Genomic DNA, 24,594 nt, shown 5'->3' on the forward strand with positions numbered 1-24,594 from the left:
GCTGAAATTGGGGTTTTAAATTCTCCAGATATTATTGTATTGGGGCCTATCTCTCCCTTTAGATTTAATAATATTTGCTTTATATATCTGGATGCCTCCAGTGTTTGGTGCATATATATTTAAAATTGTTATTCGATCTTGCTGAATTAACCCTTTTATCATTATATAATGACCTTCTTTGTCTCTTGTACTTTTTGTCTTGAAAACTATTTTGTCTAAGTATAGCTACTCCTGCTCTTTTTTTGGTTTCCATTGGCATGGAATATCTTTTTCCATCCCTTTATTTTCAGTTAAGGTGTATTTTTATAGGTGAGGTATGTTTCTTGTAGGCAACAGATCTGTGGGTCTTGTTTTTTCATTCATTCATCCAGCCTGTGTCTTCTGAGAGTTTAGTATATTTACATTCAGTATTGTTGATAGGTAAGGACTCAATGCTGTAATTTTGTTATTTGTTTTTGGTCCCTCCTTCTTCCCCCCCCCCTCCCCTCCCCTTCCCACCTTCCTTTAGTGAAGGTGTTTTTCTCTGGTGGTATGATTCAGTTTCTGGCTTTTTATTTTTTGTAACCATTGTATGTTATTTGTTTGGAAGCTACTATGAGGCTTGCAAATACTATCTTAGAACTTAACACAACGCTGCATAAACAAATAAGCAAAAAGAAAAGGAATAAAAACTGTGCCTTAACTTCATCCCCCCACTTTTTAACTTTTTGTTGTTTCTATTTATATCGTACTGTACTGTGTCTTTAAAAGTTGCTGTAGTTGTTTTTTATTGGTTCATTGTTTAGTCTTTATATTTAGGATAAGAGTAGTTTTCACACCACATTACAGCATTATATTCTGTGTTTTTCTGTGTTCTTACTATTACCAGTGAATTTTGGACCTTCAAGTAATTATTTATTGCTCGTAAGTGTCTGTTTTTTTCTGATTAAAGTACTCCCTTTAGCATTTCTTATAGGTCAGGTTTGAGAACTTCCCCAGCTTTTGTTTGGGGAAGTCTTTATTTATCCTTTATGCCTGAAGGGTATTTTCGCTGAATATGCTATTCAAGGGTAAAAGAATTCTTTCATTCAGCACTTTAATTATGTATGCCACTCTCTCCTGGCCTGTGAAGTTTCCATTGAAAAGTCTGCTGCCAGACATATTGGAACTTCATTGTATGTTATTTGTTCCTTTTCTTTCTTGCTTTTAGGACCCCTTCTTTATCCTTGACTTTTGGGAGTTTCGTTATGAAATGTAGTGTTTGGGTTACATCCACTTGGTGTCCTGTAACCTTCTTTGGGTATTGGTAACTTTCTCTAGGTTTAAGACGTTCTTTGTCATTATCCCTTTCAATACATGGATAAATTTGACCTCAGAGAAAATATTAATGAATTTGATTTTAGGGAAAACACAAAACCCTCTTGAATGACAAAAAAAAGAAAAAGAGAAAATGAAAATAAGTAAAGAAATCAAACACTCCTAAGGAGAAATGTAAATGAACTACAGTGAACTACTGCTCATCACCTATGAGATTGGCAAAAGCCCAGAAGTTTGTTACTGCACCCTTTTCACGAAATTGTGGGGCCCTTAAATGCACTGCTGAGTAAAATGCAAATTGCTACCTTTATGGTCATGAATTGGGCAGTATCTAGCCAAATTATACATACATTTAGGTTTTGACACAGAAATCCTACTTTTAGAAATCTACCCCAAGACTCACTGTTAAAAATCTAAAGTGATTCATGTGTAAGGCTGTTTATTGTGGCATTATTTGTAACAACAGGAGGTGGAAGCAATGTTCATGCCTGTCGGGAGGGGATTGGTAGATGAAGCTATGGTACCTGAAGATGGGGTATATCCACATGATTGAATACTATGAATCTGTGAAAGAAGGAAGAAATTTGTTATATTATTGATATGAGGTGTTTTCTGGGGTATATTTTTTCCATTTTTAAAAATTAAGGGTGACTTTTCCTGTGAATCGAAGTAATGAATAAGGCTTCAATATGATAGATTAATATTAACTCATAAATAAGAATATACTGGGTTCCAAGCCCTAGGACAGTACAGCACTTACAATAATAATGGCTACTAGTGATGACCATGCCTGCGGCTTTCATCCTGTCCGTCCTAGGCACTGTGCTTAGTTATGTGGGATCATTTTATATTCCTTATATGGACACAGAAAATGTCCAAATGCTAGAGGTCAATTGGTGATTCGTTGATAGCTACTTATTTTTGTTGGATATGATGCTCTCTTCAATTAAGGATGTTGGTGACATAGCATTTCTTAAGAGTGCTCTGCCGTTGTTTTTAAATATTTCTTCCAAGAAATATTTAAATCTCACCAGAAGAGAGGATCAAAGGAAGGCATAAGTCACATCATCCTTTTGCTGCTTTCAGTGTCCTCTATTTTAAGAGATTTTGCAAATCCTCCTTTTCTTAGTTACACTGTCTGGGCTGTGAGAGGCACTCCTTTTGTGCATATCCGGTGATAAAATGTAACACTGATCCATCTCCTTGTGAATTCCTTCCTTCCTTAGCCTAGCACTTAGCTTAGCGCTTAGTGCTTTACAAGAAAAATTGCAGAGTATGAGTTTTATTGGTGCTCCCTCTGCTGGCTGTTTGCGTCTTTGCGGAAACAGTGGAACTGCTTCAGCTCCAAGTAATAGCGAATCTCTGATGAGCACAGAGGCAGGGGCATTAGCCTGATGGAGGCCGAGTGCAGGCTTCAATCCTTGGGGCGTTAAAGTCCAGCTTTCAATTCCAGCCCAGCGTGCAGAACCTGTCTTCACTTTCCTTATCTGTTACACAGTGTCCACCTTGTAGTTTCCTGTTAGGGATTAGAAATTATGTAGCTCATCTGACACGCCTAGAAGATGTTCTGAAATGGTGAGTAAACCTGACCAGAGCCTTCCAGAAAACATTTGCAGATATTATTATGTATTATTTTTTCTTGAGAAAATGTAAGTGGTTTATTATGTCTATAACTTGAAGAGTCTATGAGAATAGATTTGCGTTTTTTTAAAAAAAATACCCTAACGTACATGGTCAAAGAAATTCGATCTTCCCTGGAAAAGTTAGTAAATTTCTTAGAAACGGAAATGTACTCTATTCCAAAATATATTTTCATTGTTTTAATCAAAGGGTGCTTGAATCATAGTAAATATTCTCATCTTTCAACTAACTTTAAATAGTTTTTCTGGAATTTTAGTTTCCAGAGAACACTCCCTTCTGCATCTGTGAGGGAAAGTGTGCCTCAGGCTGTACAGTGGGTTTCACTGGACACCTGTGGGGATCTGGCTTCGTGGGGACATGGTCAGTATTGATTCAGCATGAAGCAGATTACACTGCAGTGAACGTCATCCCACACATCTGGACCCCAAGACAAAGGGAGGTCACATAGCTGATCGTGGATGCCGATTGGTGATGAGGTGTGGGTTAGCTCTTCGGTCTGTTTCCTAAGTCACACAAACAGCAGGGATAAAGTGTGCTCATGGGTGAGACGAGGTAACCTGAGTCACTTTGTAATTCAGCACACAAAAATGCAAAGGCAATTATTACATCAGCCCGATGAAGTGCAAATGTTCTGATGTAGGTTAAAGTGACCAGGTTCTAATCCTGGTTCTCTTATTCACCAGGACGGCAGACCAAGCACAGCAGGCCTTTCTCTGAAGAATGAACTTTTGAAAGTAACTGGCCTTTTATGAGCCCTGCTTCTTGGTTTCTTGGCTTTTATTTTTTAATCCAAATTCTATAAATTCAATCTATCTAAAGGTATTACCACGTGCTTCATCAGATATCTCTGCATTGCTTGATACCGTAAAGTTACATTTCTTTCGGTTAAAGAGTTTTAAAAATCACTGCCTCATAAAACAAACAAGCAAACAACAAAATAAACCTGTCTAGAGACATTTTGTCCATTAGCCCTGTTGGGGCAGCGACAGAAATAGTGTGTCACTATAGTGTCTCACAGATGGACAGAGCCTACACTACATTTGAAGTGATTTCCATAGCAAAAGCCTTAACAAAGTTTCCGGAATTCGTGCTGAGTGGCATTGGTTGTGATGGAAGCCTCTGCAGTATTGGGGGCAGGCATTTACAGGGAAGCCCACTAGTAAAATAATATATTCAGAAAAAGTTATTAAAAGCTACAGTGTAAAGGAAACTCCATAATTTCAGCTGCCCTGGGTCCCATGCTTAGGAGACCTGCATTTCCACCGGCTGATCCAGGTCTCCAGGGGATTACAGAGAATTTGCAGCTGTTGTCTTCGCATGTATGGAGCTGTGTTGCCACAGGGTGCCCGTGTTGTCACATGCACGGCAAGTCCCCATGCGAGCTTTTCCCTGCCTGGAAAAGCTCAGATCTGTTGTTTTTGGAGTCTTCACCAGTTGAGAACAGGAAAATATTTCTTGGGGGTTGAGCCACATGCTTATGATGTATAATTAAGTTTTGTTATACATCAGTTGTATAGAGATATTTTTAAAATTTAGCTTGTACCTTTAGAAAATGCTTTATATTCAAAATACAATAAATTGCCTATGGCAGGTTGTAAGAGTAGAGTAGGAGAATCATGTTCAGTGCCTACAGGTCTAACAGGGTTTCTTGTTGCGTGTTCTAATGAGCTTTTCTCATTAGAGAAAAGCTACATCTGCAGTTTACGTAATGCCAGTGACAATTTGCATAGAGGTTTGCATATCCTTTATAATTTGTCCTGGTACCTGCGTAGTTCTTTTAAAGGCTGTATGATCTTCCATGTAAAGGGAAAAGCATGCCTTTTGTTTTCGTTTGCTTGAATTTGGATTCTGACTTAATCACACACAGCTCTGAGACCTCTTAGAGCCTCATCTTTCCACTTGCACAGTGGGCTCATAATCATCAGCACCTAGCTTTCTTACGAGGATTAAATGAGATGGAATGAGTGCCAAGCACAGGAAGGAGCTCACAGCTATACTTGATGAAGTTTGGCTCGACCCTGTTGCTCATCGACTCTTTTCTCTGGTATAAATAATGTGAAACTCACCTTTATCCCAAAAGCCTTTTTTCATGTGGGAGGTTTTCTTTATGAAGGAGACCTGCAAAGGTATTAGTGAATCAAAGGATATGACAATTTTATGGAATCGCTGCACTGTTTCCCTCGATGGCTGTCACCAACAACAAATAACAGTGCGCTATGGCCCCTCAGCTCTTCATTTCTGATTCAGAGCCTTGTGTATACAAAGCTTCTATCGACTATTGGAAAGTAAATAGCTCTTAATATCTAGAAAAATCATTCTAAGTTTCTTTACATGTCTGTTTGATCATTAAAAATAGACAAGGCGTGTTGGCTTGTGCCTGTAATCCCAACACTTTGGGAGGCCGAGGTGGGTGGATCACCTGAGGTCAGGAGTTCGAGACCAGCCTGACCAACATGGCAAAACCCTGTCTCTACTAAAAATAGAAAAGTAGGTCGGTGTGGTAGCTATGCCTGTAGTCCCAGCTGCTCAGGAGGCTGAGGCAGGAGAATTGCTTGAACCCAGGAGACAGAGTTTGCAGTGGGCTGAGATTGCACCATCGCACTCCAGCCTGGGCAACAAGGGTGAAACTCGGTCTCAAAACAACAAAAAAGTAGTTTAAAAAATATTCTTATCATATGATCTCTAATGCAGACTCAGAAACTATCAGAGGAAGGTTTTGGTTTTAAAGCTTTGATGAATTTTTTCCCAGAGCATTTGATCTGTGGAATAGTATACAAACAGATCCTGAAGAGCTGATAAACAGGGCCTAACGCCAGGACCAGTTCTCAGAGGGAAAAGCAGAAGTGTTGCTTTTTTGTCACTTGGCTGAAAATGTGATGTTTGTACTGAGGTAGAAGATGTCCCTTTCAAATACTGATTTTCCTTATGTTCCCTAACACATGACTATTATTTCCACTCTCTGTGTTTCCTTTCTGGCCTTCCCCTGCTCTTTGTCAGACAAGTATCAAACTAGAATCTCACTTACCTGCACATGGATTGAAGCTGCTTCAGATACCAGAGCAGATGGGAAGCAGTGCTCTCTGCCCCTCGGCATCCTTTCCTATCTAGGAGATGACATATCCGCCATCACAGTTCTTCGGGCTAGAATCTTGGGGTCCTCTTTGCCCCCTTTTCTCTCCACCTACAACCCTCATATCGTCTGCCACCTTCAAGATGCACCCAGAATCCCACCACGTCGCACAGCCTGCCCTTGTCACCTGGCCCAGGCCTCCTGGCGGCTCCACTTCCCAGCACCTGTGGCCTCCAAAGCCTCCTCCCCATCTCCCTGCTTTTAGCCCTGCAGTTCCCTGCAGTTTCCTGGGGCAGCCAGAGCGCGGGCCGCCAGGTGAGCAGAGCCAGCAGGTGGGCTTGGCTCGGGGCTGCAGCGAGCCCGCAGCGCCGCCCCCGCTGCCCTCCTCCACTGCCCTCCTCCGCTGCCCTCCTCCACGCTCCCGGCCGGCTCTTCACGTGTCTTGATCCAGGTTCTTAAAAAAAGAAGTAGACTATAGTATGGGCGCCCCTCAAACCAGCAGCCGCGGGGTCTGCCTTTGGGGCTGCCGTTTCTCAGCTCGCCCAGCTGCGGACCTCCCTGCAAACGCAGTCCCTGCGCCCCCGCCCCGCGCCCTGCCTTCCCTGTCCCCGCCCCGCGCTGCACCTTCCCTGTCCCCGCCCCGCACCTTCCCTGTCCCCGCCGGTGACATCAGATAAACGGCACGTTGCATTCGGAATGAATGTCTCCTCCGGACCTTTGCCGGCTTTCTTTTCCAGCTGCTCCCTGGAAAAGGGCAGGGGCAGGCAGCTCCCCAGCCTCCCGCCCTGCTCTGTCCTGAGCGGCACCTGCCCCAGGGTCTGCAGGTCCGTCAGCCTGGGCCCCCGGGGATGCGTCCTCCACCCGGGCGACTGGGATCCTCCTAAACCCCTGCCGCTCCCTTATTCTCTCCTCTGCTAGCGCCACCTTTGCTTTTTCTTCCCAGGTTGTCACAGTTTATTGATTTCTGCATCGTAAATGTGTCCCACGCGGACCTACAGTCCTTCCCTTTTCTTCTGCTGAGCGATGGTCACAGGCCGTGGACGCGTGTGAGTGAGGGGGGCTGCTGGGTTGTACCCGCGCCCCCCCATGCCGTAGGCTGGGATCCATTCTTTCAACATAAACTGTACCTTGAGAGCCCCTTCTCTTTTGGATCTTTGCATAGTACCAGTTCATAGTAGATTGCAGAGTATAATAAACAGCCCCATCCCAATCATCCACCATTAACGAATGCTCATGTGTGCTTAGCTACATTTGCCGCGTATCTTTTTGTTAATGACTAAGAACCGCAGCAGGCGCAGATGCCACCGCCTCTCTAACACAGCATAACCGGCTCTCTCCTTCCTTCTCCAGGGCAGCAACCCTTTTGAAAGTTTTGTATTTTAAGAAATACAGTGAAAGGTGTCTGTCCATAAACAATGCAGAGCATATTTTACACGTCTTAACAATGTGTGTGATGATTTGCTGTTATTTTATTTCAATTAACAAAGAAAAATTTTATATCAAGGCATTGTGCATCAGTTAACTAAAGCTAATCACCATATCCACGACCTCACATACTTATATTTTTGTGGTGATAACATTTAAAGTCTACTGTTTTAGTAATTTTCAAGTATCTAATATATTCTTATTAAAAATAGTCACCATGTTGTCCAATAGGCTTCCTGAAGTGATTATTTTCCGAAGTCTGAATTTTGACTTAGAAAATAAGAACAATGAATGTTGAAGGTAAAAAATGAGGAAAGAAAGAAGGAGAACAGAAAAGGGAGAAGAGAGCAGAGTGCCTGCCTCCTTTAAAGTCCCCCCGAACATCGACACTCACCTCCCCTAATCCCTTGCCCTGGCCACACTTTGAGTCTGTCCCATAGGAGACGTGGCAGACCAGGAGTCACTGGGGACACACAGAGGAGCCAGGCCAAGCCCCTGCCCTCAGAAGACACCAAGGAACCCGTTGCCAGTGCTACTCAAAGCTCCAAACATGCTGGCATCGCCTGAGGCCTTGGTTTTTTTGAGACAGAGTCTTGCTGTGTCACCTAGGCTGAAATGTAGTGGCATGATCTCAGCTCACTGCAACCTTTATCTCACTGGTTCAAGCAATTTTCTTGCCTCAGCTTCCCAGGTAGCTGGGATTACAGGCCCACGCCACCATACCCAGCTATCTTTTTTTAAATGCATTTTTAGTAGAGACGGGGTTTCACCATGTTGGTGAAGCTGGTTTTGAACTCCTGATCTCAAGTGATCCGTGCACCTTGGGCTCCCAAAATGCTAGGATTGCAGGCATCAGCCACCGCATCTGGTCAGCTGGGGCCTTGTTAAAACCTGATTCAAAGTATTGGGGTTGAATGAGGCAATAGGAGAACCAAGCCTGAGGCCCTGTCGAGGCAGCAGAGTCAGAGGGCTCAGCTTTCCTTGTGTGAAGGGAGAAGGAAGGTCTGTGCAGAGAAGACAAAGCCTCAGCTAAGCTGCCAATGCTGTGTAGCTCCCACTCTGAGAGGGGACTCCAGCATAGGGGAGTCTGTGCGACTAATTTAAATACGGAATAGTTTAAGGGGGAGAGGGAGGAGAAGGGTTAAGAAATGAAAGTTCCCATTCTTCAACAGTTCCATTTAGTGATTTGAAAGTGTACCCTTAACTACTGTTCTGTGTGTGTGTGTGTGTGTGTGTGTGTGTGTGTGTGTGTGTAGGGTGGTTTTTACTGACTGTACATTGGAAGCATATCTAAAAATACACTGAACAAATGACTAACTACGTCTCAATATTTGACCCTCCATCTGGGGTGAGAAGGATCAGAGAATTATTTTATTTGCTTGGCTAAGAATGTTTTCAGTCCCAGATAATATATTCTGGATCTATAATTATATGGTGAGCATAACTCCTTTAACGACAGCATCCAATAAGGGTAAATAATTCTGGGTGATGCTTCCTGCTGGGTGATTCCTGGGGAACCTGATGTCTCCTTTGGAGGAGACACAGATGAACCTTCAGGAAGGGGCATTTCAGAAGTATTGGCCCTGAGCTTCAAACTGAGATAATTTAATAAACTTGGACAAGAATAACTACTGCCTTGACATCACAGGAAGATGAAAAAGGGAGAAAAAAAAAAAAAAAAGTGTAAGAAAGGAATTATTTTGCCTTTTTGGCTTGAAAATTGTATGTGTGTGTGTGCAGAGTATTTTGATTGAACGACAAAAATAGACCTTTAGTGATATTTTCTAAGTGGATTGTCTTTGATATTTGTTTTCTTTTATCATAATGAATGTCTGTCCTATATTGTCTAGATGATTTTCTAGCTTTATAGAAAAAACTATAAGCAAATTATAAATGCAGGTGTTTGTGAAGCTTATTTCTTTGAAAATACAGTGGTTTACAGAGAAACTGATTCCCAGTTGCATTTGAATTTCCTTATCTCTCTGTGTTTTTCTTGGTTGCATGGAGATTGGCAGAAGTGAAGGTTGACATTTTCATTACTGATGATGAAGACTGCCTTCCATCAGAATCATCAGGATGGGACCTGAATTAGATGCTCAGGTCATTTCTAAACAATTCACGCAGTAGGCCTTAAGTAGTCCTGAGCAGATAACATTCCTTTGTTTAGGTTCCATTTAATTTAAGCTTACTGACTGGGATATCACTCCGTTTAACACACACTACCCCATAGGTATAGAGCTTCTGAGTCTTCCTTCATTTATGGTCAGGGGAGAAACACAGAAATCTGTAGAAATGAAACCAAGGGTACATAGGAGCTGTGCGGTCTTTCTGTTACCAGGTAATACTCTTTATTGTCCTAAATATTGCGTATTTTATGACCCTGGCAAAGAGTGTCTTCTGACCCTGTCTTTGCAGGCATCTATTAATCATTGTTTTGGCTGTGTCCAAAACCATCTCTGCCTCTTCTTCCAGAGGTTATCTTCTGACCTCAACATCCATTGCAGCTGAATTTTGTTAAAACATTGGAGTTAACTGGGAGCAAACAGGTGAAGCGACTTTAAGCTCTTTGAAGACAGAGCCATTTATTATTATTGTCACTGTTATTTCTGACTGTTCAACTGGTGCAGTGCCTGGAAACAAGAGTTGGGAACTTAGATGTGTTCCTTGAACGCGTGCCTGCCTTGGCCAGAAGTGTAGCTGATAAGAATTGATCTCTGGCGCAGTTTGTTAACATTTTATATCCCACGTTAGAGACAGCCGTCAGTGGTGTAAGCAAAGGCTACACACAGAAAAAGAATTGGTGAATGCCGAAGCAGAAGGCCTGGTTGCCTAGAACTCTCAATTTTGATGCAGAGATTTTGACTGATATTTTCCCCGGTGTAAATGGAAGAGGGATATACTGAATTCTCTCCAGTGTTATGCAAAAATTGTCCATGCCCATTCCTCTCCTCTACCTGCTGACTCCACATCTATAGGTCAGGATTGGGATGTGTGCCAGTGACGCAGATCCTAATGATACCCATGGCCCAGCCATGGACTCTCAGAGAGGAGGGGAGCTGCCCACATCCCACTGAGAGTTATTAGTACAGAGGCTGATGAAGGAGAAGCCTCATTTTAATCCTTTTGATGGGACATAATGGTATCTATTGTTTTATTGAAGTACAGTCAGGCCCCAAATCAGGATTTGTGGCCTCCATCGGAATCCCACCCACTCCCCTGGAACTGTGAGTGGTGTCAGCTGTGTGCATCCTTCCTCTAAGCCTCTCAGAGCCCCTTTGTGCCGTGGCCCTCCATGCCCTGCCCATGTTCTCTGCTCCAGTTTGCACTCATAGCACATTGGTCTGTGCCTGTTCTTATGAGGTCCAGCAGCCAGCCTTAGGCCAGTAGCTTAAAACCACCCTCATGGTTCCTCCTCTGGCTTCCTTCTACGTGGGGAGAATATGCATGGAACTCTGACTCCCTTGACTGTGGCCAGCATATTAGTAAAGATGGGCTAAGCTGCTCTCCCAAGGAAGTCCCCAGAATTCAGAACCTTGGATTCAGAGGCTCCTGGTGATTCTCAGGGCACTTGCGAGGTTGCTGCCACCAAGGATGGAGGCACTCACCTTTCAGCAACACGGGCATCCATGGCGACCACGGCCATCTGCTTCTTCAGCAGTTGGAGGGGGATGCCACGGAAGGATGCATCCGTGAGGTCTCTACAGGCCAGTCTGGAAGTCACATGCACCTCCCATCCACTCCCATTTTACTGCTGAGAACTTAAGGACATGGCTCCATATCGCTGCAAAGGAGTCTGGGAAATAAAAGCATTCAGCTGGCCACCGTGTGGCAGCACTGGTGTTGGAATCACTGAAAGGGAAGGTAGAGATGCTGCCCAGCTGGCTGTCCTGACTTACCCTGCAGCCTCCTTACCACGACAGCTTCCGTGGTCTCTTATCCCTGTTTCCTCGATCACAGGGAAGGCAAGCATGTAAAGAAGTCGTGTGAGTTCACTGGCTGTCAGCAATCATATTGCCCGTCTACTTCATAAGAGAACCCTGTCTATGAGATTATAGGCCACAGAGTATGCTGTTAACAGCAAACAGCAGTCACGATGAAATCTTCAGTTATTTAAATAACACATACTTGCAGGCAGCTTCTCAGTAATGAAACATTAACATACAAGTGCATTGGGGATGATTACATTTATGGTTGCTTTTTAGCATAGAGTAGGGATGACTTCTTGTTTTTACTTTATTCTGGTAATTTAAAATTATTTGCTACCATCTTAATTATTAGCTAAACATCTTTAATTATCAGCAATAATAATTAACTGGTAGCAATAAAGCAAAATTAACAGCATTATATTATTGAGAAACAAGAGTCATAGCATTTCAAAGCCTAAGACCAACTTTTGTATGATGCCAGTGATACACTAATAAAAAAGTATCTTTTCCTTATGCTGTAAGGTTCTCATCAGGGAGAGCACACGTTTGAAAAGATCTTTACAATCTCCCACGGCAGCTGGGACCCACAAAAGACAAAATTAGAATCCACAGTAAATTCTAACTATGTGTGAATTTAATCTGATGATATACCATAGTAGGCCAGTGATAAGTAGCTCTTAGCCATATGTAAAAATGAATATCTTCATAATAAAGGATTATGGTTTGGTTCAGCTCATTGCTTGCCTGTTCAGAGGGTTCTTGAGCTGGGGACCCTGGATGGCAGATGTGAGTTAGAGAATGCTGAACTGCCAGGGCTTTCCCATTCAGGCATGAGAAATAGAAACGCCCCCAAGACCATCACCAGCCTCTACCCTGACAGCGCCCTGAATCCACTGGGCAAATCATACAACAAGGGCGAGAAAAGATGCTGTTTTCAAGCCTTTTATACTGTCAGTTTGTATATGAAACCCCTTTTAATGTTGGAATTATTTTCTGCCTTTGCCAACTCTTCAGAACAAAAAACATAGGTAGGAAACAATGGAGAAAGCTTCCGGGAGTGGATTGAACTGAAGGAGAAGAATACCTGGGAAACTTTGAAAATATTAATTAATAGCTTATTGCCATTTTTTTTAGCTTTCGTTAGGTCTGGTAAATGTGCTAACAAAATGGGCTGGACAGAGATGTTTCTGTAAAAACGCAGTCAGCCCTGTAAACATAAATGTGGTGTCAGCAGGCTGCAGGGCTCATAAGGCTTAGGGGGATGGGACAGAAGTGAACCAGGGTACCACCAGCCTGGGTGACAGAGTGAGATGCCATCTCAAAAACAACACAAAACAAAAAGACATTCTGGGACAAATAATGAAATAATAAATTTAGAACTGGGTCAAAACCATGCCAGAGTAAGTCCACCAAACACTCTAGAAGCAGTGAGAAAATCAGTTTATTTGCGTATTTTTGCAAGTGAACCAGCCAGTTTAAAAGCTGCTCAGAAAGTGGGAGATGAAATTGTAGACAAAGTGGGGATGGTGTTTTGCTTGCAGTGTGAAGATAGGTTCAGGAACCCAGGGCACTTGGAGAAAGTGTGCCTGGGGAGGAAGCCAGCAGCCTGGACACACCTGATTTGACCGCAGGTGGGGAAGGCCCCACCGATGCCAGTTCCTGCCCTCTTGGGAGAAGTGACGCACCCCTGTGGGACTGAGAAAATGGGTGCTTCAGCCCACCAGCACTCACCAGGAGGTGAGGGACTGAGAAAATGGGTGCTTCAGCCCGCCAGCACTCACCAGGAGGTGAGGGACTGAGAAAATGGGTGCTTCAGCCCGCCAGCACTCACCAGGAGGTGACTCTGTGCATGAGGAGTGACAGACACGTGCACTTCACATTGCCTCCCAGAAACGGAGACAAAGTCAGGCCAAGCACAGAACAGTGGAGCTGAGGGGCCATCTGGGGAAGATAAATGCCTTTCGGGCTTGGAGTTTATAGCAAACCTTGACACAGAGAAGGTCTCAGGAACTTGGAAAACCACACCACTCAGAAATAGGGATGCGTGGTTCCTGTACTAAAACTGAAATTGTGGGCTTGAGTGTTTACAAAGATGCGAGATTTTTTTGTGGCGGGATGAAGTTACATATGTGTACAGCTAGTGCTCAACTTACGACCACGATTGGTTCCGACAGACCGGTCGTAACATGATTTGGTCGTAAGTTGAGTAGGCTATATGCACGCGGAGATGGTAGTGCTGCCGGAAGCTGGTCTGCACTGTCGTACGCCCAGCTGGGCAACGTTTGCGCTGCCAGACGCGGAGCAGTCGTGGCTAGGGATTGTGGTTGTAAAGTCGAATGGTCGTAAGTTGCGTAGGTCATAAGTCGATCAATACCTGTATGTCTGTTCACACACACACACAGAGTAGATGATAAGGGTCTTGGGCACGCCTGGAGCCGTGGCTCTCCGTGGGGGTGTCTCAACGGCCAGCCCTGGCTCGCTCTGCTACAACCCCCTGCCAGCACCCCGTCTCCCTTCCCACACCTTCACCTGGCTCCGAAGGGGTACTCAGGGGACTGGATCTCAGATGAGGCCAGAAAGCCGCGAGCCATGGCGAAGAGGAATATGCATTTCCTGTTGGCAGTTTTCCCAGGAAAGTGAGCAAAGGAAATTCAAGAGTGAGTCACAGAAAGTCAAGAAAATTTGGGAGTAAGTCAAGGGCGTTTATGGAGGCCAGGCAGGGTAGGGGCCAGGACAAGACCTTAGTGGCATGGAGAACATCCATGGGCCAAGGCTTTAGAGGCTGCTGTGTCAGAGGGAAGATGGAGGGCGACAGGACCCAGTGGGCTGCTGAGGGGTACCCGCACTTGGGGAGAGGGAGACATTGAATAGCACCTATAGTTTTGCTTAAACGCCAGTAGAATTGTGCCTTAGAAACCAAAGGAGAATCTAACAGGAGCCAAGGTGGAGCGCGAGCTCTGAGAGAAAGACAAAGTGGAAAGATGAGGGGAAATGGGCCCCCTTCCCTTCTGTCGCCCACCCCCCATCACTCCAGCTGCCTCCCACCTGCCCTGTGCACAAACGTGACCCATGCAAGTCTGAAGGACCTTTTTGTGAGTCAGGATAAGGAAGGGCTTAATGGATAGCCATGGGCAGGTTCTCAGAGCGCTGGCTCCTAACTGTTCTCTAGGAAGGGGAGGCCACATCCAGCCACCTGCAAGCCTGGGGCTGACACAGCCTGGAGGTCGCAGCGGCCCCAGGGCTGCCACGTCCTGACTGGACTCTCAGAGGCAAGCCCTTCCCCTCTCCTCTGCAGCGCCTTCTGCTGTCCCTGTGCAGGGGCCCGGGCCTGGGGAACGCTTCCTGCCAGTTAATGAGCAGCCCCCTGCTGGGTTCCCATCACCAAGCTTGGAGCTGAGAGCATCACACCCCTCCTGGGGCTGCCAGGGAATCACCAGCTGTGTCTGCTCTCCAACTTCCTCATGGATCTCCGCCCTCCTACTGGGTAACTTTTGTAGCTCTTGGGTTTTCCTCCTGACTGCTATGACCGCTCACCTTGAGTTGGAAAGAAGTGAGGGAATACCCCGTATCCCTTGTGACTCTCTCTCTGCACCACCTGCCTTTGGATGAGAAAATGCACAGCCCTTCACCAGGCCTTCTTTCTAATTCTCCCTGCTTCCCAGAAATCTGAGCTATTGCCCTCCCCGCATTCGGGCACTAGCAGCTCCACAGCAGTCGCCTTCCTCTGTCCCCTCTTCTTATTTCCAACAAGAGATAATATCTCAATGGGAGAATGGAGGAGGCATGGTAGAAGAGCTACAGAGCCTGAGTCATACCAGAAAACAGGAAGGGCCTGGGGCTAAATGACAGGATTACCAGGAGAACGTCAAGGAAACTGCTGAGTGCTTTGAAGGTGAACTTCATGGCTGACCTTGAGATGCTATGTCCGGCAGCCCCTTCCTGCAGTCATGGGGATGTGCACTTGACTGACTGTTGTGCTTCGCAGCAATTCTAAAAGGAGGTGGCGGGGAGTCCCAAGGAGGGGCTGATTCGTTATTTGCTAATTAACAATAATGTACCCAAATTTGTGAGTGATTTACTTAAACAGACAAAAGCCATTTAGTTTCACCTGGAAAAACATGATTATTCCCTCTCTGATATGCTTTTTGGAGAAGACACAAGGATGGACTTGCAGTTCTTGCACAGAGGCTGCTCACAGAGGTTGTCACCTTGCACATGAAATCCATGCATATGAAGGTACGAAGCTTGGGGCCAGTAGAAATATTGATGGCTGATGCTCTAAGGCTCTGTTCCTTAAGAGGGAAAAAAATGAGCCACTTCCAACCTGGGCAATGTGCTGTGATGGTCAGGAGCAGAGATCAGATTGGTGGGGCTCAGCCTTGACTCCTAAACACAGATGCCTAATGGGAGTAAGCACACGGAAGGATGCTCCACCTCATTGGTAGTGGGGGAAGTGCAGCTCAAAACCATAGTCAGACACCGCTTCACACACACGAAAGACAGCTGTTCAAACAAACGGGAAACAAGTGTTGGCCAGGATGCAGAGAAACTGGAACCCTTGTTCATTGCTGGTGAGAATGTAAAATGGTACAGCCACTGTGGAAAGCGTCCTGGCTGTTCGTCAGCAAGTTAAACATAGGAATAACATATGATCCACAATTCTACTCCTAGGAGTATACTCAAAAGAATTAAAAACGGGCTGGGCACAGTGGCTCACACCTGTAATCCCAGCATTTTGTGAGGCCGAGGAGGGTGGATCAGGTGAGGTCAGGAGTTCAAGACCAGCCTGGCCAACATGGTGAAACTCTGTCTCTACTAAAAATACAAAAATTATCTGCACATGGTGGCAGGCACCTGTCATCCCAGCTACTTGGGAGGCTGAGGCAGAGAATCACTTGAACCTGGGAGGCAGAAGTTGCAGTGAGCCGAGATGGGAGTGCAGGACCACTGCACTCCAGCCTTGGTGACAAAAGCAGGACTCGGTCTCAGAAAAAAAAAAGAATGAAAAACAAGTAAAACTCATACAGAAATGCTTATAGCAACTCTGTTCACAATAGTCAAAAGTAGAAACCACACCAATACCCATGAATAGATGAGTGGATAAGAGCGTGGTACATACATCCAAAGGAGAAGTATTCAGCCTGAACGAGGAATGAAATACCGATACACGCTGCAGCGTGAGCAGACCTTGAAAACCATATGCGAAGTGAAAGAAACCAAACACGAAAGGTCATCTATTTATATTGATTTCATTTACATAAAATATATGGAACAGGTAAATCCATTGAGTCAAAAAGCAAATTGGGGCTTGTCAGGGGCTGGGGTGAGGAAGGAGGTTGGGGAGTGTCTGAGTGTCTGCTTGATGGGTACAAGGTCTCCTTTTGGGATGGTGAAAACATTCTGAAACTAGATAGTGGTAGTGTCTGGATGATAGCATAAATGTACTTAACACCAGGAATTGTGTGCCTTAGGATGGCTAACATGGTTAATTTTACATTATTACACAGATTTTACCAGCATAATTTAAAAAGGAAAACAAGCAATGCCTGGTCCTGCTTCTGGGTTTCAGATATGCGCAGATTGGGGTGCCTGGGCGCGCACATCTTAACACTTCTGTGCAGCTGAGTTTGAGAATCTCTGCCCCAGAGCCAGCCTGTCTAGCTCCGCCACTTTCTAGTGTGTGACCTTGGGCAACCACTAACTGGCTATGCCTGAGTTTCCTTAGCTGTGAAATGGGGACCGTGTAATCACCTCCCTCGCAGAGCTAGTACAAGGGTCAAGTGGGTTAATATGTAAAATACATGTCTGCACATGAATCTATCACCATTTTCCAAGCCTGGAGTTTAGATTTCCTCCTTAACCGGCTTAGTTGTTCTCTTTGCACCTGGCAGGTGTCAGCCCAGATGCCACCCAGGTGGAGAGACCGCGCTTCTGCTAGCCTGGGACAGTCCCAGCAATGCTGATGTCACTGCATTCTTTCCCATCAGACTTCCTTTAGATCACTTGAAAAACAGCTCTGTCTTGGATAGTAAAGTATGTGGGCACCGTCTTAACCCACTTCTACAGCATGCTGTGTATAGTAGTGAGGAATTGGTAAGTGCCTTAGCAGATTAGGGAGGGCAGCACTATAAACAGTGCATGAGAGAATTAGTCCCCCCACCCCCGCCAGAAGAGAGGCTCTTCAACCACACAGCTACTTTTCCTGCTTCTTAAATAATAAATCCTACTTTTCCTGAAAAGAAATTTTGCCAGGAAGGAAATCTAATCAGCTTATTTCCTCCACCTCATGCCTCAGTTACCTATAGTTACAGAGAAGCCTTCCTGATTGGATACACGTTTTAGAAACAGTCACGTTTACTGCACAGGGACTGTTCCCTTTTCTGTGTTGTTTCTGTGTCCTGTAGCGGTGCTGTTTCGGTCAGGACTCAGACCTGTCCATGCACATTTATAGCTGAGTTTCCCATTTCCTTTCCTGGTCTAGTCCACAGTATTCATAAAATGCTCATGATCCACTTAGAATGAAATACTTGGAGAAATCCATTTATCTGAAGGAGGGCTACACATAAAGTATCACTCTTGATGAGGTATAGGAAAGTGAACTTATAAGTCAGTGTCACCACATAAATTATGGGAAATTTTACATATGTATTTGAAAGGGAAAAACCTTCCCTCTTTCATTAGGATTGTATTGTTTATATAAATTGGAACCTCATTTTTCCCTGAAACTGGAATTTGTCTCAGCCGAAATCTTGCATCTGACCACAAGCAGTCACACACATACACACACACACACACGCACACACACGCACACACACGCAGATTGAGGCATGCCCTGTGCACACCCTTTCCCCAGTCGCCTTCTCTGCTGCTACCAAGCCCCCATTCCTTGCCTCGTAAACTTCACTTACCATATCCTTCCCCTTGATGCTCTTCCTCTTCCTCTTCTCCCTCCATCTGCCCTGGTGAGGTTTGCACCATCACTGTGTCTGCTTCCTCGCCCTGGCTCGGCAGGAGATGAGCTTCTGTGGTCTGCTGTGGTCTCACAGGATCCTGCCTGCCTGAGGACACACATCACATGTCATCCATCTCTGAAGCACCCAGGGGCTCATTTCCTTTTAATTTACAAGCTTTTCAGAAACTTCTGCCTTTCCGAAATTGTCATTGTTAAGCACTCTAAGCATTCAAATACCTCGCAGATGGTCCTGCTTCTTAAAATGAAACACTGTCTAATAGCTTACCTTCAATCTCATCTTCAGATTTTGCTAAGAGAAAATCAGATACCAGACTGGGTGTGGTGGCTCACGCCTGTAATCCCAGCACTTGGGGAGGCCGAGCCTGGTGGATCATCTGAGGTCAGGAGTTCAAGACCAGCCTGGCCAACATGGCGAAACCCTGTCTCTAGCAAAAATACAAAAATTAGCCAGGCTTGGTGCCAGGCCACACTCCTACAATCCCAGCTACGCAAGATGCTGAGGCAGGAGAATCGCTTGAACCAGGGACACGGTGATTGTAGTGAGCAGAGACTACGCCATTGCACTCCAGCCTGGGCAACAGAGTGAGACTCTGCCTTAAAAAAAAAAAAAAATCAAATACCAGTTGAATACTCCTTGTTTGCTCATTTTACAAAAATGTCTTGCCAGCCGAGAAACCATCAGAGAGCTTACGTGACGGTATTTTGTTGGCTGAAATATGCATCCAGACCAAATAGCTTCTGCCACTTTCCTTCTTCTAAACACTTGAAATGCTATCCTCCAGGCGATCCAGGGGGGAACTTAGCCAAAAGAGAGTGGTCATTTCCCACCCACCTCAATCCACAGAAATGAGATTCATAAGCTCCATTTTCCTGCCTGTTCATGCTGATCGGTTCACATACGTCATGCCTCTCGGTTTGCCACTTCCTCGGAATCAGGGCAGGATTTCTGGGATGCCAGAAGACAGCTCAGGATTTAGCTCAGGGATTCAGCTTAAGGAGTATCTGTCAGGAAGGCTGTGCCCTGAGGATAAGGAGATGGAGACAGAGAACACTCTCATGGAAGGGAAGTCAGCCTTACCCTTACCCAGGACTGTGCCAGCCACCACAGATGAGAAGCAGCATTCTCCCCGTTCTCACATCCCAAGGAACTTTGCCAAATCTGAGCTGCTCTGCCCACCAGAGCCCCAGGAGTGAGGCAAGGATAATGGTGTTCGTCCGCCTCATCTGGTTTATGTCATATTGTTCTTCCTTGGGTCCTGTTGACACCTGTATCCGAAGAAAAGCCAGTGTGGAAACAGGTTCTGAGCTCATTCTTCCCTCCCACTTGATTCTCTAACAAAGCATTAAAAGAAAAAAAAAGTTATAAAGCCTTTCAAAAGGGGGCAGCATTGCCTAAGGAGAGGAGGCTGCCGGCAACACCAGAAACACATTTCTAGTTTCATCTTTCTAGTGTGTTCCATCACTAGGGAACTGAACCATCCTGATGAGCTCCATCAGTCTCCCGGGCCTCAGTTTTTCTCACCATCAAAATAGCAAACATCATGCCATCCTAAGAGGATCTGATCCCATTTAGAAGAGCCTCGGCTGAGAGGATGGTTGATTGCCACCTCAGAGTATACTTACTGTAACCAAAACATATCCCTTAACCTTTAAACAGAAATCTGAATTCCTCAATAGCCATGTCAAAAGATCTGCTCAGACTTTTGGCATGCTTGGTTAAATGAGTCAAGACAGAATTGTATTTTTAGGATGGACGCCTTTGAGAAATGGAAACAAAACCACTATTCATCTCTTTCACTCTCTTTTTAAAATCCATGTAAACAGAAAGATTTCAGTTACACCATCTCCTGTTTGTCCCTGGAAGTGTATTGTGCAGTACAGTAAGGGGCTGAAGTCCACCAAGCCCCTTTGTGTTGTATGGACAGATTGATCCTTCTTAGGCTGTGTGATGTTGGTGTGCTTGTGAGGCAGCTCAGCGAGGATCACTTTGAGAATTCTGGCAAAGGGAAATGAACCATGGCAGTTTGTGCTGACTCGAAATAGGAATGTTTACCTTGAACATGCTCAGCTTCCTGTCTGGTACTGACCTCTGATCAATTACAAGTCAATGAGTGAGGGAGACAGCATGTTCCCGGTAGTACCTGTGAGTCCTAAAAGTATTCTAGGGACACCCTGCACCCTCAGGGCCCTATCAGGTTCTGCGGGGCACTTGTGCTGTCGGGGCCATGCCCCTGCCGCCTGGAGCTAGCTCTGCATAGCTCCTTGTCCCTGCCAGTGGTATAGTATTTTGTGGTCACAACAAAAGTCAAATAAAAGGAAAATAAGCCTTGCTGAGATGAGTACATTTCAAACAGAGGCAATCAAATATATATATATATATGTATATATATGTGTATATATATATATATGTATATATATATATATAGACACACACACACATGCATACATAAATATGTGTATATCTATATATCTGTGTGTGTGTATAATTTTTAAATTAGGACCCATGTCAGAAGCACTTGTCGCAGATGATACTGGTTTTATTTTGAGCTGACACTCAGATCTAGAAATGGTTCATTTCCTCTGCTTCCTGTCCTCTCTCCTTAGATGTGTGTATGCTAGGGTCAAAGCACTGATGTTTTATACTGAATGTGATGATTTAATTGGCTATCAATGGTATGGTGACATGGACACAGAGAGTTTTACATTGTCTCTGGCGGGCAGCATGGAATTAGACTGTCCCTCCAGCTGACAGCAGCTGCTCGGGAGGAAGTTTAAATCCCACCAACCAAAGTCCCATGAAGCCTGAGACAGAAGGTTCTGTTTGCTTAGTTCCCTTTTTTCTGTTATTCATTGCTTTTTCTTAATGATTTATCTGGTTACACTTGCAACTCCTAAGAACATTTGATAAGATCATGACAGCCAAAATTTGTGGATTTGGGTGCCAACCTTTAGTGAGAGCTATGACTCACTTCCCTACAAGAAAAGAACTGGATATTAAAAACAGGTATATATTGACAAGCTTGGACAGGAAACCAGACCTCTCTTGCAGGCAAGCAGTAGCCTGTCCCTTGTGAACTTTGCCACTTTGTAGCAGAAGACGACCAAGGAAACTGGAGCTGTTTTGACTCCACACTGCATGCACTAAGCTCTTGGTTTCTCCATTGACTTCATATTGATAGGAGCCAGGAATTGAAAGGACTTAATACTCCACAATGTTTTCCTCCCACATTATTTCTGTGGATTGTTTTCTAAATTCTGTGCACAAATTCCAAAAGCAGGGAAAGAAGGAAGATAGAAATGAAACCACAAGTATTCTCTGGACACCAAAACATTTTTGGCTTCCCATGGGGGGAAGGTTGAAAAACACTGTGAGTAGCAGAGCTGAGGAGAGGGTCTGGTGGCTCAGGACCACGGGACCCTGCAATCGGCCTCCTTGGGAGTGTGGGGGGAGGTGGGAAGAGATGTTTGTTGGTTGTGTAGAACAAATGAGGGGAGAAAAATCACCTGTTGTATTGAAATTCAGTTAAGTTACAGAGTCACAGTTGATGGCACCATGAGGAACCCATCGTCTGATGATAATCAGTATCAGAACTTATAGGAGGACTCAGGATGGGTGCACTTTTGCCTTCTGGCTTTCTACCATTCAAGGTCATCTCACTGTGGCCCTCATGAGGTCACTGTCACCCAAAATACATATCAGAGAAGAAGGAAACCACATATATTGGACACTTCTAATGTGCTTTATCTAAATTACCTCATTTAATGCTTGTAACAACTTTAAAGGAAATGGAATTTTCCCCATTTTATAGCTGGGAGTATACTTACAATAGGGGGTCTGTCCTCATTCCTTACCTTAAAAAGCAGATAATCCAAAATGTCCAGGATGCTTATGAGAGCAAAAAAAATTATGAATTAAAATCTGGAATCGATATTAAATTGGAGGGGGCTACGAAGTTCTTTTACGGGAATATTCTGCACAGACCTTCCTGATGTGCTCAGGGCATTTACAGGATGGAGGTGGATTCACAGCAGTGTTCAGTGATCAGTCAGGCAGGAATAGTTGCGGTGAGGACTGAGGACAAGAGCAGCTGGGAGTTCCATGCCTAGACAGGGTGGACTGAAGACAAGCAATTAGATATGTGGTTGTGAAATGCACTGCCATGGACACCATGTTTCTGGGATGCCAGATGGGGCATGTGTGCTTTAGAGATGGCAAGTGGCACGGGTAGAGGCGTGTGGTTCTTCGTCAACTGCCACGGCTTTAGGCAGCCTCCATAACGTGTGTTCACATGTGTGAGTGCACGTGTGTGAGTGTGCATGTGTGAGTATGTGCACATATGCCTGAGCACGTACATCTGCAACCACTGTCAGCAGACATTATGGATGAGGAAACAGAACAGTGTGGAAGGTCCGTGCTCTGGCCATATGCCAACTTACTACTGATGAAGAAAGATGAGGTTTGCATTCCCCCTGAATCTGGGGGTATTTGAGCAAACCAGCCATCTAGCAAAATACCTTTCCAGCTCCAGAACTGCAAATAGCAAAACCCCTTTTCTGGTTCGCTTCCTGTGCTTCATTTAGTCTTCTAGATCCTGCAGGGTTAAGTAAATCTGAGTTGCGTCTCCCTGGATCCTCACTGTTGCTATGGAGGGAGACGTAAGGCAGAGTTTATTTTGCATGACTTATTTGCTTAGTAATGACTATGATGGCTGCAGAACTCAAGGACTCAAGGGAGAAATTTACATTTTTCTATGGGAACCTAAGTAAGCATTGACAAGTTTTCTGGGTGTGATTTCTTTCCTGTTACACCACCCTCACCTTTTTCCCATGGAAACTCTGTACTTGATGCCCAGAGCATCGGGCATCTTTGATGTTCAGTGTCTGCAGGGAAGCACAAATGGCATAAAAAGCAACCTTCATGGAGTGTTTTGTCCTTTGGCTTTAATATTAAGCACAAGAAAAATCTGTGACTCAAATTTTTTTCAGGAAAACAAACAGCATTTGTGTCTGAGCACAATACTGGGCTGTTGTTTAATATGATGGATTTCCTTTATATCTTCATTTTAAATATGGAGAACTAGTTGTTCAAATGCAGTCTTACCCACAAGCTTATTATGTAAAACATGAAAGCAGAGTGGCCCAGAGGCTCATCTGTTTGATTATTCTCAGGAAGGCTGACTGAAGGACCCCCTACCTACCAGGAACTGTTTGGAGCTGGAAGTACATACAGTTTTCAGTAAAAATGAGTGATAATTGCTATCTTCATGGAGTTCACATCTTAATGGGGGAGAAAGATATAAGCAAGCAAGTATAATAATCTTAATAGCTAACACAAATTGGGACTTGCTTTGTGCCAAGTACTCCTTTTTTTAAAGAAGTGGGATCACACTCCATCTTCCAATGACACCATCATGGCTCACTACAGCCTCAAACCTGGGCTTAAGAGATCCTCCCACCTTAGCCTACCAAGTAGCTGAGACTACAGGTGTGTGTTACCACACCCAGCCAGTGTGCCAAGAACTCTTTAAAGCTCTTTTACGTGCAATCACTCATTTGATTCACATGATAGCTTTATACTACAGGAACTATTATTTACCCCAGTTTTACAGGAGATAAACTGGGGTAGGGAAACTTAAAACTTTGCCCAAGATTTGTATCTCACGCTTGACACCAAAGAAAAATCTTGTCAAAGGTCAAAAGAAGGAATCAAACCCAGGCAGTGTCTCTAAGGTCTGTGAGCTTAACGCCTCTACTGCATTGTCTCCCAGTGCTGACTGTGTCCATGGTAACAGGTGCTGTGGGAGAGCTGTCAAGGCTAGGAGAGAAGGGGCACCAGGACACAGCATGGTACTATCTTGTTTTCAGTTTGACGTTAGAGTGCTGGTTCCCCAAATGCTCTTTCTGCACTAGCACTTATATGATTCTATTAAGCAGACCTTAGAAAAAAGATTCAAGACTTTGGGAGGCCGAGACGGGTGGATCACGAGGTCAAGAGATCGAGACCAGCCTGGTCAACATGGTGAAACCCCGTCTCTACTAAAAACTACAAAAAATTAGCTGGGCATGGTGGCACGTGCCTGTAATCCCAGCTACTCAGGAGGCTCAGGCAGGAGAATTGCCTGAACCCAGGAGGCGGAGGTTGCGGTGAGCCGAGATCGCACCATTGCACTCCAGCCTGGGTAACAAGAGCGAAACTCCGTCTCAAAAAAAAAAGGAAAAAAGATTCAAGAAGTTTGTATGTCCTTTAACCTCCTCCCCCAGGT

At 44.7% G+C, this 24,594-nt stretch overlaps 1 protein-coding gene across 7 annotated transcripts in view; it reads left to right on the plus strand.

Annotated features, from left to right (window-relative positions):
* Positions 1-24,594, plus strand: part of COBL (cordon-bleu WH2 repeat protein) — a 288,288-nt gene that overhangs the window by 146,710 nt on the left and 116,984 nt on the right. The window lies entirely within an intron of this gene.

Source organism: Sapajus apella, unplaced genomic scaffold (genome assembly GCF_009761245.1).
Source record: "Sapajus apella isolate SASKATOON/1434 unplaced genomic scaffold, GSC_monkey_1.0 scaffold54, whole genome shotgun sequence".
Taxonomy (NCBI): Eukaryota; Metazoa; Chordata; class Mammalia; order Primates; family Cebidae; genus Sapajus; species Sapajus apella.